Source organism: Lonchura striata, chromosome 4, assembly GCF_050655825.1.
Source record: "Lonchura striata isolate lonStrDom1 chromosome 4, ASM5065582v1, whole genome shotgun sequence".
NCBI classification, from domain to species: domain Eukaryota; kingdom Metazoa; phylum Chordata; class Aves; order Passeriformes; family Estrildidae; genus Lonchura; species Lonchura striata.
In genome coordinates this window covers 20,200,052-20,214,459 of record NC_140706.1, presented here as the reverse complement: position 1 = coordinate 20,214,459, position 14,408 = coordinate 20,200,052, and the positions used below count along the sequence as shown (strand labels likewise).

Sequence of the window (14,408 nt, the reverse complement as noted above, 5' to 3'; positions counted from 1 at the left end):
CCAGTAGGCCTCTACTAGGTCAGGTTAAGATTAAGCATTTTTCACCGTATCCTATATGGTGCTGTGTTTTAATTTTCTGTCCAAAAGTGTGTTGATTAATACACCAATGCTTTAGCAATTGCTGAGTAGTGTTTACAGAACGTCAAGAACCTCTCTGTTTCTCACTCAGCCCTGCCCAGAGAGCAGGCTGAGGGTGGGCAAGAGGCTGGGAAAGAACAAAATCAGGGTAGCTGACCCCAGCTAACCAAAGGAATACTGATGGCATATGACATGGTGCTCAGCAATAAAAGTACCTTCTGGGGAGTAGTTTTCATAGATGGAGGTCTGTCTAGGAACTGATCAGCTGATGGGAGGTGGTAAATGCCTTTAAATCACTTGTGTGTTGGCCTTTATTTTCTTCAATTATTACATTGTCTTTATCATGATCCATGAGGTTTTTGTTATTTTTTCCCCTTCTGATTCTTGCTTGTGTCCTGTTGGGGTGGAAGACTTAGAGTGCAATGGGATGTGGACTTTGCTGTGGACACATTAAGGGGTCAGCTTACGGTGAATTCTAAGTCACTTTTTTCTGACTTTATTTTAATAATTCTGTAAGAATTTGTAGGAATCTAATGTCTTCTCCATACCAAATCCCCCACATATTTGAATCAAAGGTGTTAATCTTTCATAATTTCTTTTTATGAGTGATATGGATGGTATAGGAGAAGCAGATGCCCATCTTTTAATTCAAGCACTGGGGCTTAACCCAGAGCAGATGAGAGCAGGAAAAAAAAATCTCTAAAAAATCTCTGTCTTTGCCTAAAACCTTGTACCTCCTGCCAAATTTCCAAGTGGCCTGACTCTGCTTTCATCTTCTGTGCATTTCCTGCTTATGCTTGAGTAATGACAGGAGTCCCTTGTTCATTCAAGCAAATCTTTTGGTCCCCTTGCAGGGGACTTTCCTGCTAACCCAATTAGAAACCACTTTCATTCCTTTCCCTCCATTTCTAAGGTCCCCTTCTTTTCCTGGAGGTGAGAGGGTGGGACAACCATTGCTTCTTTTGAAGTGGATGGCGGGCACATTTGCCTGAGGTATGGTAGAGTGCAGGTCCTGCAGAAAATCCTTTCCTCAGTGTCCCTACGCGCTCTTAGTCTTTCCACTTCATCTCTCATCTTTGCCACTGGGCTGAGCATGTAGTTGGCCTGATGGCATCTCACACAGGTGATCTCTGTGGCCCTCAGAGAGCCACACCAGACCCTGGCACTCCCTGCAGCCTGAGACCTGGATCCTTGCACGTTCTTGTAATTGCTTCATCTGGGTCAGTGCATCCTTTGTGGTGTGTGTAGAGAAAGAAACTTTTGTCTGAGTGAACACCATACCTGAGCTCTCTCAACAAGGGGGATGACCACCAATTGAGCTAATTTTTTGAGCTGACAGATAGATAATTCTTATTTAAGATACCCCAAACCAATTAAAAAAACCCAAAAAAACCCAAACCAACCAACCAAAAAAAGCCCCCCCCAAAAAAGAACCAAAAAACCCCAAAATCAACAACAACAACAACAACAACAACAAAAAACCAACCCAAACAAACAAAAATCCCAGCACAAAACTTGCCTCCCTTTATTCCCTAAAAAAAAATTTGGATCAAAATGCAATATTTAGCAGACTAATAATATCATAAAGTAGCATAAGCCAGGGAGTAGGCAAAATCATCAATGCTGGATAATGCCAGCAATCCTGTCAGTTTTGAAAAGAACTTCTTCTGAAATATAATTGACCAATGTTGCAATATCTGTCATTCCAGAGACCCTTCTGGAGGTACTGATCTTCCCTAGTTCAAGCACAGTAGTGAAGACAATTTGTATCTTTCATATGGAATTTAAATTTTTCTGCGTCACCTGCTCTTACAAGTGTAGATTTTTCTATTTTTCTATTTTTCTAATTTTCTATTCTGTAAAAGAACAAAATTACTGTTCTGCTCAAAAATAAAAGATATCTTCCTTGTCTGAGAAGTACTGAGGCATCAAGGTTTGTGCAACTTCCTAAGGGTGAGCGCAAATATTCAACTATGGATATTTGCAGTCCCCTTATGCTTTTTATTGCACAGACTGGTAAACAGAAAGTACAGATTTTAAAATGCTCAACACTGAAATTCAGTATGCTCCTCATGAGTACTGGATTTTAGAGCTAGATCCATGAAGAAAGTGTGGTACAGCAATGATAAATTTCAGTGTCTAATATACAAATATATGATTTAAAGGATTAATTGACTATGATTCTTTAAATTCTACTCTTCCTGATTGTTTGACTATGATTCTTTAAAGGATATTGCCAATAACAGACAGAGAATATTTCCAACATAACATAACATGACATTATATTATGGATAAAAAAATAATTTCTACATATACGTAATAAACTTAAGTTTTAGTCTTGCAAGGAGAGCCACTAGTGTGGATCCATATTCCAATTAAGAAACTAGTAAAAAATCTGGAGAAAAGAGTGAAAAATTATTGTTACATCTATTTACTCTTTCAAACAGTACAAACATCTCCTTTGTAGTCTCATTACATAGTGATTAAAGGATGAAAAAGAATTTCATTTGCAAGGTATTAGCTTACAATGAATTTTTTTTGTATTTGTCAGGGCAAAACTATAATTACACAGAAATTAATTTTTCTCTTCAGGATATTAAGTGGCAATGTATGCATTCGGATGGAAAGGATGGGAATAAGTTCTAAAACCAATGCTCTGAAGAACAAGCATCGGTAACTCAATATATGTAAAAAATAATGAAACCAAGCTGAATATTGTAAACTTCAGTGAAAATGTCATCTCTTGAGATGCAATCTTCTTGCAAAGTTCTTGAATGATTAATGGAAATGGTATTAAATTTGTGGTTCTTTTTTGAAGTGGGTCAAGAACACATATGTTTATAACACACACAGAAATTATGTTAAATTTTAAAGCTATGAGAAATTCACAAGAGCGAGACATATTTAGGATTAAAACTTTGACTATGTCCACAGTACATTCCCCCTGTGCCTTCATAATTGCAATGTTGTTAAGGCTTGAAATCAGTGCTTTTATGTTACAAGTTAAAGATTAATTGGAAGCCTTATCTTTGAATTTTCTTTCTTTCTTGGGTTAAAGGCAAATCATTAAAACAGCATGAATATATTTCCTTTTCCTATATTAATTTCCTTTTATTAATGGGGAAGGGGGAAGGGGAAGGGGAGGGGGAGGGGGAGGGGGAGGGGGAGGGAGAGGGAAAGAGGAAGGGGAAGGGGAAGGGGAAGGGGAAGGGGAAGGGGAAGGGGAAGGGGAAGGGGAGGGAAGGGAAGGGAAGGGAAGGGAAGGGAAGGGAAGGGAAGGGAAGGGAAGGGAAGGGAAGGGAAGGGAAGGGAAGGGAAGGGAAGGGAAGGGAAGGGAAGGGAAGGGAAGGGAAGGGAAGGGAAGGGAAGGGAAGGGAAGGGAAGAAATCATGACAAAATATTAACTTTAAATTTATCTATTCATTAAGTTATTAGAATGTCTTGAAAAACAGAAAATGATTGGTTGCTCTTTTGCTATGTGCAAACCAAGAGACATCCATCTTTGGTTAAAAAAATGTATCTAGATTTCTGTATTGGGCACCTTCTGTCAAACCAAGATCAATTTCTGCAGCTGCTTGCTGCAGAGGAAGAGAAAATTCTTTAAACATTGCATCTGAACACCCAAGCTATTTCTGACAACAGATACTGCTCTTTCCCCAGCTTTTCAGAACTTCCCGAAATATAAGTTTTCAATAAAGTTTTCTATAGACTAGAGTGGGACAAGAGAAAGGCAGAAAATTCAAGCTTTAAGAGAGAAGAGAAAAAGATCCTTTAAAACTGGCAGAAGTTTAGACATTGCACAGCTCAGTGCCTAGGCTGGGAGTTGTTCAACATATAAATCTCTTCATAATTAGTTGACAGATGAGATCAGATTATGTATATAAAAGTACAAAGGATAAATATTTGCAACAAGAATAGGGACCAGACCTATCAAGGCCTCCTTGCTACTTTTGCAGTCAAATGTGAAAAAGATATTTTAATCATTGTGCAACAGTTAAAATGTATCTTTAAAAGTCACCAGGTCAGATTAGGCCTGAAATAAAATAAAAAGCAACTAAATAAGAACTCCCAATGTAGGTCTTTCTCACAGATCATTATTTTCTCCCATTCTGAAACAGATATGCTCTCCATAAATTGTGTGAAGCTAATGTTATTTAGGGGTGCTCGTCAGCCTTAAAATTAGTCTACTTAGATTTTCATAATATTATGAGAATATCGGGACCTATAAGGCCCCTTTTTCCACATAGGTTTTGAAATTTCCATTTCAAAATTAAACAAAAAATCATAATTTTGGCAGGTTTTAACTCCTTTATCTTTTATACTTTCAAAATTTACATTTGTAATGTTAAATATCAGTTTCAGAAGATGTTGGATCAAAGCCAAATATATTTTTTTGTTTTGTATTTAGTGTTATCTTGAATCTTAGAAGCTTTTTGCAATGTCGACTCCCAAATGATTCATAACTGACAAATATTAACCCCCCCCCCCACTAGCTACAGCATCAGAATGATCAGCTAGCTTGACACTAGGTGGCAGACAAGACAACTAGGAAGACCCTTGAGCAAACTATCCTTTCCTCTGTATTCTGGTGCACTGCCTTCCAGTTTAACACCTCCTAACATACAGGCAACAAAATCAAGGAGTTAGTACTGCAAACATGCTACTTGCAGCACAGACTTCCTACACAAACTATTGACTGACTACAACTTTTAGTGTTCATGCTAGTGTTTTGAAGAATGGATAACACTCTGAGAATCCTTCATCTTTAAAGCCATGAAAAAGTATATATTGATTAAAAAGTTTGGTTTGTTAGTAGTTTAATTATGAATATATATGTAGATACATGTGAAAGATTTTTTATTTCATAATATATGAGAAACAATGCCCAGGTAAAACCTTTTGTTATAAAACCTTGATATATAAATGTATCTGTATACCTATATATATGTATGTGTTTGTGTTATATCTACCGGCCTATAGTCAATCTATTGGCTAATATTCTAGGATCTCCTCCCCAGTGCATTCAGGATCAATACATTCCCACTAAGACAGTCAGGCAAAAACACCAGGAGATGTGGGCATGAACAAGGTCGAACTCCAACACAAAAATGAAGAGTACACAGGATAGAATCAAGGACAGATAGCCTGGGATGAATACAGAGATATTAACTGAGCAGCCAGGGATCAGAATACAAATGCTAAAGACATGATGGAATTAAATCAACCTATGAACATCAAGAGCAACAAGAAAAGCTGCTGTAGTTATTGATGATAAAAGGAAGATTAAGGAAAATGTGGACCCTCTCTGTAAGAAAATGGAAGACCTGAATCCTCAGAAGATGAAGAAGACTGAGTTACCCAATGACTTTTCTGCCTTTGTCTTCAATGGCAAATGTCCCAGCCACACTGTCTGAGACAGGACATAAAGTCAGGGTCTGGGAGAATGAAGAATCTCCCAGGTAGGAGAAGACCGAGTTTGGGACCACCTAAGGAATCTAAAGGTGCACAAAACTATGGGATCTGATGAGATGCATTAGGGTCCTGAGGCAGCAGCAGATGCTGATATCTAAGCTAATATCTGTCATATTTGAGAATTTTTGCTGTTCCAGTGAAGCTTCCACTGACTGGAAAAGGGGAAACAGTTTTAAAAAGGGATAAAAGGAAGACCCAGGGAACTACAGATGCCAGTCTCATCTCCATGCCTGGAAAGATCAAGAAGCAGATTCTCCTGGAAAGTATGATAAGGCATGTACAAAATAAGGAGACAATTGATGACAGTCAAGATGGCTTCACTAAGGGCAAATCGTGCCTGATGAATGTGGTGGTTCTCTGTGACACGGTTAAAGCATTGGTGATTATGGGAAGAAAGCTGATGTAATCTATCTGGACTTGTGCCAAACATTTGACACTGACATGACAACCTTGTCTCTAAACTGTAAACACAGAACTGACAGATGGAATATGTAGTGAATAAGGAACTGCTTGGATGGATGAGACTTGCAGTCAATGTCTTGATGTCCAGAGACCAGGCATGGGTGGTATTCCTCAGGAATAAGTGTTGGGGCTTGTGCTGTTTAATGTCTTTGCTGGTGACATGGACTGTGGGATTGAGTGCACTCTCAGTGCTCAACACCACCAAGCTTTCTGATGCAGTCAACTTGCTGGAGGGAGGGAAACCTTGACAGGTCTGAGAGCTGAGCTTGTGCACTTTTCATGCATTTGAAGAAGGCCAAGTGCAAGGTCCTGTAGCTGGGTCAGGGCAATCCCAAGTACAACTAATGGGCTGGGTGAAGAAGGATCAAGAGCAGCCCTGAGGATAAGGATGTAGGGGTATTAGTGGATGAGAAGTACAATGTGACCTGGAAATGTGCTCTTGATATATAGATATAGGTGGAGATACATAGAAAAGTTTTAGCTGGGCTTTCTATCATGTTTTTATTGAGTGGTTATACAATATTTTATCTCTATGGCAGTGAAAGAGTCTGTCTATTGCTTCCTTTTTTATTATTTTTCAAATTCTGAACCATCTGTTGAATATTGTGAAAGACTTTCCATAAGAATATGCATGAATTACATAATTAGGTTCTGTGAAAAGAGCAAGAACTTTGCTATAAACTCAGAGAAATACCAAATTTGCTAATATAATTAAAAATATAGCACTAACATTAATAGATATATTAACAATATCAATCAAATTGTAAAGGAAAGAAATTAAACCAAAATTTCTTCCTGATTATTTTGAATTTTTTTTTCACCAGGAATGCAAAGTTATTAGTCATAGAGAACTAAGTCTATAATCTGATTTCCAATTCTTAACAAATTCTGTTGGGTAATAAACTAGTAATGAGAAAACAAACAAATTAAACTGTCTAAAAGGACTGATCTTTCAATAGATTTTAATGAAAAAACCTATTGAGTGGAACTTGAATTTTCTTACTCTCTTAGTTTTGAAGACACCTAAACACACATAATATTGCATCCTTTTTAGCTGTCAGCAAAACCAGTTGAAAAAGCATCAATGATAATTGAATTTATATAAAGGATATCTATCCAAGTGATCTAGGACCTTTTCAAAAAAATACATAAGCAAATAGAGAGCACTTTAACTGTGGCCTTTTTTTTGACAGTTAAAACTGAAGATATTTGAACATTATCTAAAAAAACAATGCCTTAAATTTTCACTTTTAATTAACTCTTAAATATCAGGAATACTGTGAATGATAATTTATAGATAAAATCACTGTGAAGGTTAGATGAAACATAAACCAAAGACAAACAGGAGGTATTCTTATTGTCTGGCATTATTAATTTCTGGACTGAACTCATTACCAGAGACATCAATCAAGCAAAGGTATTTATCCAGTGAAGCTGAATGTATTTGTTGTACACTGACATTAATTCGTTTGAAAATACGTTGCATAAGGAAAAGGGTAGAAGCTCAAAATATACAGTCTTGGGCTCCTGCTGTGCAGCTTGCAGGATTCCATGCCTCTGCATGTATCTATTTGTAAAACTAAACTAAACTGCAGATGCAGTTCACTTTAATAGTACTGAATTAGTTATCTCCACACCCAGGACAACTTTTCTCCATTTCCTCCTTTATGCTGCATGTGCCAACAATGTCATTGTCTGCCACGGGCTTGCTTTACAACAGATTGTGCTGTTTTGCTCTTATGGTGCATTCATTTTGGCTTCCAAGTGGAAGTGGTACTAATGCATTTCTTAGGCACTTACTATAAAAACAATTTGTCCTGTTGGCAGTTTCAGATGCTCAGTAATTCTATGTACTTGTCTTCACATTGCAGATCATCTTTTTTTGGCACTTAAATATCACAGGAGGAACTTCTGACTGGAGATAGCACTTACCATATTACATGAGCTGTGCATTCTTTTTTGCTCTAGGGCTACACTTAGAGACAAGTATTTGGCTTTAGCAGGCAAAACAAAAATGAACAAATTATTATATCAGCAGGAAAAATTCATGTCAATATAGTTTTGAGATTCAGAAAAATCACTTTGTTTTTACTACCATTGATGAGTACTATGTGTCCAATATTTTTTTTTTTTTCAGTACAGTCTTGTGCAAGGCCACATTTTTTTTTCATTATGGATAAATTAATGTTTACTTTTTTATCAATATAGTTCATCTTCTAGTTCTGTTCTAAATGTTTTTAATTATCATTCCATTGTTAAATAGAACTGATATAAAAAAAGATACTTTGTTTTTTGTCATGTTTCTAATGAATATAAACCTAAAAGGACGCAATAAGATTGATTTTTACAGCCAAAACTTTCAATACAAGTAATTCTAATTTGATAGCATATATTTTGAAACTAATATATTTTTTTTGGTGATAGATAGTTAATTCAGGTTGCTTCAGAAAGGAAATTAATACCTGCCTTATACTGAATACATAGATGAACACTCTTTTTGAGATCCCTTGATTTGAGAGCACTCCTCAGTATTAATTAATCATGAAGAAAGGTATAGAAAAAGTCATGAAATGGTATGCAAGGATTAACTTTCAACTTTTCTATTTTCTATGCCCTTTTTCAGATGCTGAATGTCTAATAAAGCAGAAAAGTGCTTGAAAGTGAATGTTGGTGATACAACACAACATTCTCCTAAGAAAAACATTAAAAAATTAAAGCTGGAGGATGTATAAAATCAAGGGGTGAGAGAAGAAAAACAATAACTTCCCAAAGGAATATGATGACACTGCTGGATGTAAAATTCATACGAAGAATAACCCAGTATGTATTAATGAAGGGTGAGATAATTTTGTACAGGATCAAATGAATCATTTGCATCAGACTCAGAGGAAAAGACATTCCACTGTTTTTGTCACCTCCCTTTGTAAGTAAAACAATATAATATATGTTATAGGAAGGAAATAATATGAACAGCAATAATAATAAAGAAAAAAAAATGCTGTCATTATCCAAGAAGGATACTTAAGTAGCAGTTCTGGAAAGCAAGAAAGATGTACTGGAAAGTAACTGCAGACATGTTGCAGACACATGGCTGAATATCTAGGTCTGCATTAGTACATATGTGTCCTATGATCTTTTTCCATTTGCTATGATTTTGGTCCTTGGTAAACTCAGCACTTGCTCAGAAAGCAATAGGAGTGGAACAATCACTGACAAGTGTATTGTGGAAACATCTCACAAGGTCTTCCTAGAGAGCAGTTTTATAACACATTTGTTGGTATATACTTAAATTCGGCATATACTTGAAATTGGTATATACTTAAAATGCTAAGTCCCTTATGATGAATTTTTGATGCAGGACTGCAATGAATTTCATACAGGTGAAAGTTAAGCTAGTATTGTAAAATATGAATCAAGCTTGTAAATGGGTATACCAATATTTCCATTTCCCAGAAACTCTTTGTTGTGCTTTAGGAACATTCTTATTTTCATTCTGTTTATTCATTCCCTCAGTCCTTTAGAAAAATGTAGAATGGATTGTCCTTTCAATAAAGCTGTGTGAACCCAGCTACTCTTTGAATCTCTAAATAAACAGTAATTCAGAACTTCACTTTCAAGGGGTATGCAGACTTCATCCCTAGCTTATCACAGGCCAAGAGACATCCTAACTCTGCTTATTCAGTTTCAAGAACCTGGAAGAGACAGAAAATTTGGAAACCCTGAAAACCTTCTAATCTATTAGTTCTTCTTATTACTGAATGATAACCACACTTCTCAAGGTTAATTCTGCTTTCCAGTATCCTTTTGCTCGGTGTTACATTTAAGTGATACCTTGTGGAATGTTGTTACTTTGACCGGGCAGTATATTTTTGTTTTCATCACATATACTGGCATTTGACTACATAAATAATAAATGCAACATCAGATGTATGTAAGAGGATTTAAAAAGTGGGGCTTCAGAGTGTACACTGTGAATGAGGTGAAAAGTTAAAATAAATTAATACTTTACAGTGGAGTTTTAAGTACCATTGTCTTGGTACCTGTAATAGTCTTTCCTTTAGAGACTCAGTCAGGGAACTGAAGATATTCTGTTGATTTTGGCAGAAAATTTGAACATGCAAACTTCAGAAAAAAGAGAGACATAAAATAGTAATGAAATTTGGCAGATTTCTAGAGATTATATTAGACTTAGAAGGCCTTATAAAATAAAAAAATACCTTTTCTTGTATCTTCTGGTATTCATGGCGGCTACCAGGTCATCTAAAATGTAAGCAGAATCATTATGGTTTTAATGGCTGGGGTTTTTTTTGGGATTTTTAGTGGGGTTTTTTGGGGTTTTTTTGTTTTTTTTTTTAAGGTGGGAAGTGGGTTTCCATATAGAAAGTACCATTACAAAGTTGTTTTTTAAGTATAGACTCATGAACAAGTATAACCTTCTTACTAAAAATATTTTTTCCAATAGTTCTGTTATGCCAACTCTCAAATTTTCTAAGCAGATTAGACATAAAACATGTTTTAAAACATAAATTTTATTAATATTACTAAAATAAACTGCTCTTGTCAGATCTGCTTCTCTGCATCTCCCATATCTGGGTGAATACATGAAATATTAAATACCTAGATATATTTTGACTTAATGATTTACATCTGAAAAGTGGAGATTTAAATAAATTAGATCTTGGACAAGATCATGGACAAAATACTGACAGGCCAAGGAACAGAGTGTTCAGGAGGTACTTTGGTGAACCAATAGGTATTTTTAATGTGTGTTTGAAAGACATATGCATTTTACTGCATTTGACAATTATTACTGTTGCCATTTTAAAAGTAGAACCTATATTTCATAGCAAATAATAAAATATCATATTCTTTTTAATTCCAGATGAATATAACACATAACCATGCCCTCCAAAGATCTTCCAAAGTCTCCATATCAAAGTAAAGAATTTGGCTGTTTCTTAAGTGCTGGGCTTAAGCATTAAAGTGGTTTTTATCCATTCATTAATTTCTTATTGAATTTATAGAGTCAATTTTGTTTTGTTGGCATTCTTTTTAGTAATTTATTCTTTTTGTTTGTTATATCTTTGTTCAAAGAATCAAATTATGTTTTAACTTCCTCCTCTGAAATCTCTCCATCTCTCCTAATTCTAACTTTTGTAAAACAGAAAACATTTGCTATCCAACTCTTCAGAGTCAATCAATCAATAGATCTTTTTTTCAATTCCATAGCTTTAATCCTAAGGTTTTCTACTGTTGCATTTTTAAATTCTAATATATTAAATTCACTCTAATCCTAAAAACACACTATGAAGATATGTAAAGAAAAAAAAATGTAGCATTACATAGAGCTGAGTGGTTTTGCTCAATACATTGTGAGTTTTAAGTCACTTGCACTTGTAGCTCAAAATATTTCAGTGAAAGTTATTGGAGCAAAATATTGAAACAAATTGGCAAAGTACATAATACAAGTCAGTAATATTAGCATATTTTTAGCTCTGCCACTGTTCACTCTATGATAAAAATATTTAATACTATGGCCTGAAATATCTAAAAGCAATGAAACAGCTCAAGAGGTGTCTAAATTGGCTATGAATTTTCTTTTAATCTATTGGAGTTAGCCTGAAGATAGAACTTTGTTTATTTGATTTAATATTTATAAGGGTAAACTAACTTCATAAAGTAGTACATATTTACATCTCTAAGTAAGTGCTCCCAGTAATTAGTTAATTGCATTACTAGGGATTGAAAAGCATTCATGAAAAATATTTTCTGCACATCCAGTGATTTACAAACTGAACCTGGACTTCATATAGACATAGTGTACCTATTTTAAAATAATTATACATAATTTATATGTGGTTATTCTTTGTGCAGAAAGCCTTACTGATATCAAGTAGCTAAAATGAATTAGTTACCAAGGCACGTCTCTAGAATTTTCTTCTGTGACTGCAAAGTTTGAAATAGCGTAACAATATTTTTTCTACTTTTACTGGCATTTTAACATTATTTGAAATAATGTCATCTGCAAATTTGATTCAATCTGAATGCTAGAAGCACAAGGATAAAAAATTTATTGTATCAAGAAGATACAGAGAGAATCTTGTACCTCTCACATTTATTCTGGGGTTGCACAACAGAATAAAGAAGTTAAAAAGGAAAATATTTTCTAGATTTTATGTTCATCCATAGAATAGTTTTATATTATATTTGAAAGCACTGATTGTAATTCATTATTGACAGCAGTTTGAGATGCTACAAAATGTCAGTTATTTTAATAGTACTGTGACCTGCTTTAAAGGTCTGTATCTCTACAACTTGTGAGTGATTATGACAATTCATTGACAAAAAGACAGGTTACCACAGCAGGCACATGGAGCATAGATACAAGTGTAAAGAAAATGGTGCAGTCTTCTCAGAAAATAGAAGGATTTAAGTTTTTCTAAGGCTCTGATGCTTTATTTTCTGCCACAGTGCTGAAAAGGCTTTTTGCTGAAGACAGGGGAGTCAGGTGGTTTAGTAAGTCTACAGATCCAGATTCTAATCATATGTAGAGTTGGTTATACATCTCTTCCAAATCCACACTGATAAGCTCCAACAAACTTCTTTCAGGGATTAAAGCAGATTTTAGGATTACACATAGTGCAACTGTTTGAGAAAGAACATTGTAACTATGAGCAAGATATGAAAAGAGTGACAAAGAACTTTTTTGAAAGCTGTACTAGAATATTGCTTAAAATTCAGATAAATATTTACGAACAAAGTTCTGCCTAGAGGAAATCAAAGAGAAATAAAAGTAAGGAACTACTACAATAAGAATATCATCCTCTAAAGTATATAATGCTTTGTATAAATAAAAAAAAAAATGAAATGAAGGTACACATATCACCCCCAACCTGTTTTTTTTAAAAAAAAACAATGATTTTTTTAGTTCTGAATTATACTGCCAGAAGAAATTGAAAGGAAAAGAAATCATAGAGGTCTCACTTTGTCTTAAATTATGCTAGCTGTCATAATTTACTGTATGTAGAAATAAATAATTGTTGCTGACAGTGTTGCACTCCCTCCGTGCCATTCAACAGTGACATTTGATTCTTATTTGAGTCCATTCTGGAAAGCCCCTCTGTTTGACCAGGTCAGTATGTAATATCAACTGAACAGTAGAGAATGCACATTTTTGCTTTCCTTGGAATTCTGAAATATATTCATGGAGTAATATACTTTTGTTAATGAAGTTTATCTGGAGCATAAGATTAAAGCTACAACTCTAATTACTATACACTAGTAACCATGAAGTATAGACTGAGTATTATCACCTATTGATGGATGAAATTTTCAGGTAGCTGGCACTTAAAGCTAATGCTACCCTTTGAATGTAAAAAGTGTGGGTTTCATCTTGTGATGAAAATTATCAGTTAGCAAGGAGGAGACCTCTGTAATCGTCCTGTTTTACTTGTTCTGCTGCTCTCGTGTTTTTGCCTTCTTCATGAAAGAGTTCATATGCAGTGCTTTGAGCAAAGAGTTACTCAATGTAATGGCCATGTTTTATTCATTTCACACTAGCAAAAACCTGCTCTGATTTGGTTTGTTAACAAGCTTGGTAATCTTAATTCTATCTGTTACACAACCCATGATTTCATGGTATTTCACTGCCTCATATCAGAGTATTGAATTTATGTTCAAAATGGGTTGGAGAACAGAAGAGGTAGAATTATCTTCATTTTTGTGACTGGAACACTGAGATGCATTATCTGACAAGTCAAAGACTGATTTGAATATATAGAAACTTAATTTTATAGTACTTAGCCCTTCAGTTTGGGCTACAGTATCTTCAAATGCAGCTGCAGGCATCCTGTAGTTCATCTGGCAGCCATCCTTGGTATTAATTGTACTTTCAGAAAATGAGGAACTCAAAACCTGCTGCATGAAAAAATAGGTGTAAATTATGTTATTCAACTGTTCTACTTTGTATCACAAAGTTTCTGCATGTCTGGACTCGGACAAACTCAGCTAGAGGAGAATCTTGAGGCAAGTAGTTCTCCATGTTCCTTTCTTTAAATGAACACACCAAAAGACATTAAAGGCTCTCAATCTTTAAAAATAGATTATTTAGAAAATACATAAACTAAAACACGGTAATACTTTTTGTAAAAAAAAAAAAAAAATTAGGTGTTCTCTGTTTCAAACATCAATATTACCTGAGAAGGCTTTAAACAATTCTCCTTTTTCTGCACTATCTCCTTTTTTCTAGCTTTGCTTTTGAATCAAAGAACTCCCTGTGCTCTGGGTCAGAAAATCCCATAGGTGCTCTCTAGATCTTTAAAAAATTATCTTGCACAAGTTTGGCTTTTGTTTCTATCTAACAGCAAACCCTTTGTTTCCAACAAAGTCTCAATCTC

The 14,408-nt window shown here is 35.0% G+C and overlaps 1 long non-coding RNA gene across 1 annotated transcript in view; it reads left to right on the top strand.

Annotated features, from left to right (window-relative positions):
* The first annotated feature begins 3,421 nt into the window (after nt 1–3,421).
* LOC146767555 (uncharacterized) overlaps nt 3,422–14,408 on the top strand; it is an 83,644-nt gene continuing 72,657 nt past the window's right edge. The window contains exon 1 of the long non-coding RNA XR_014954757.1: nt 3,422–8,935. This is a non-coding gene — a long non-coding RNA (uncharacterized LOC146767555). The remainder of the gene's footprint in view (nt 8,936–14,408) is intronic.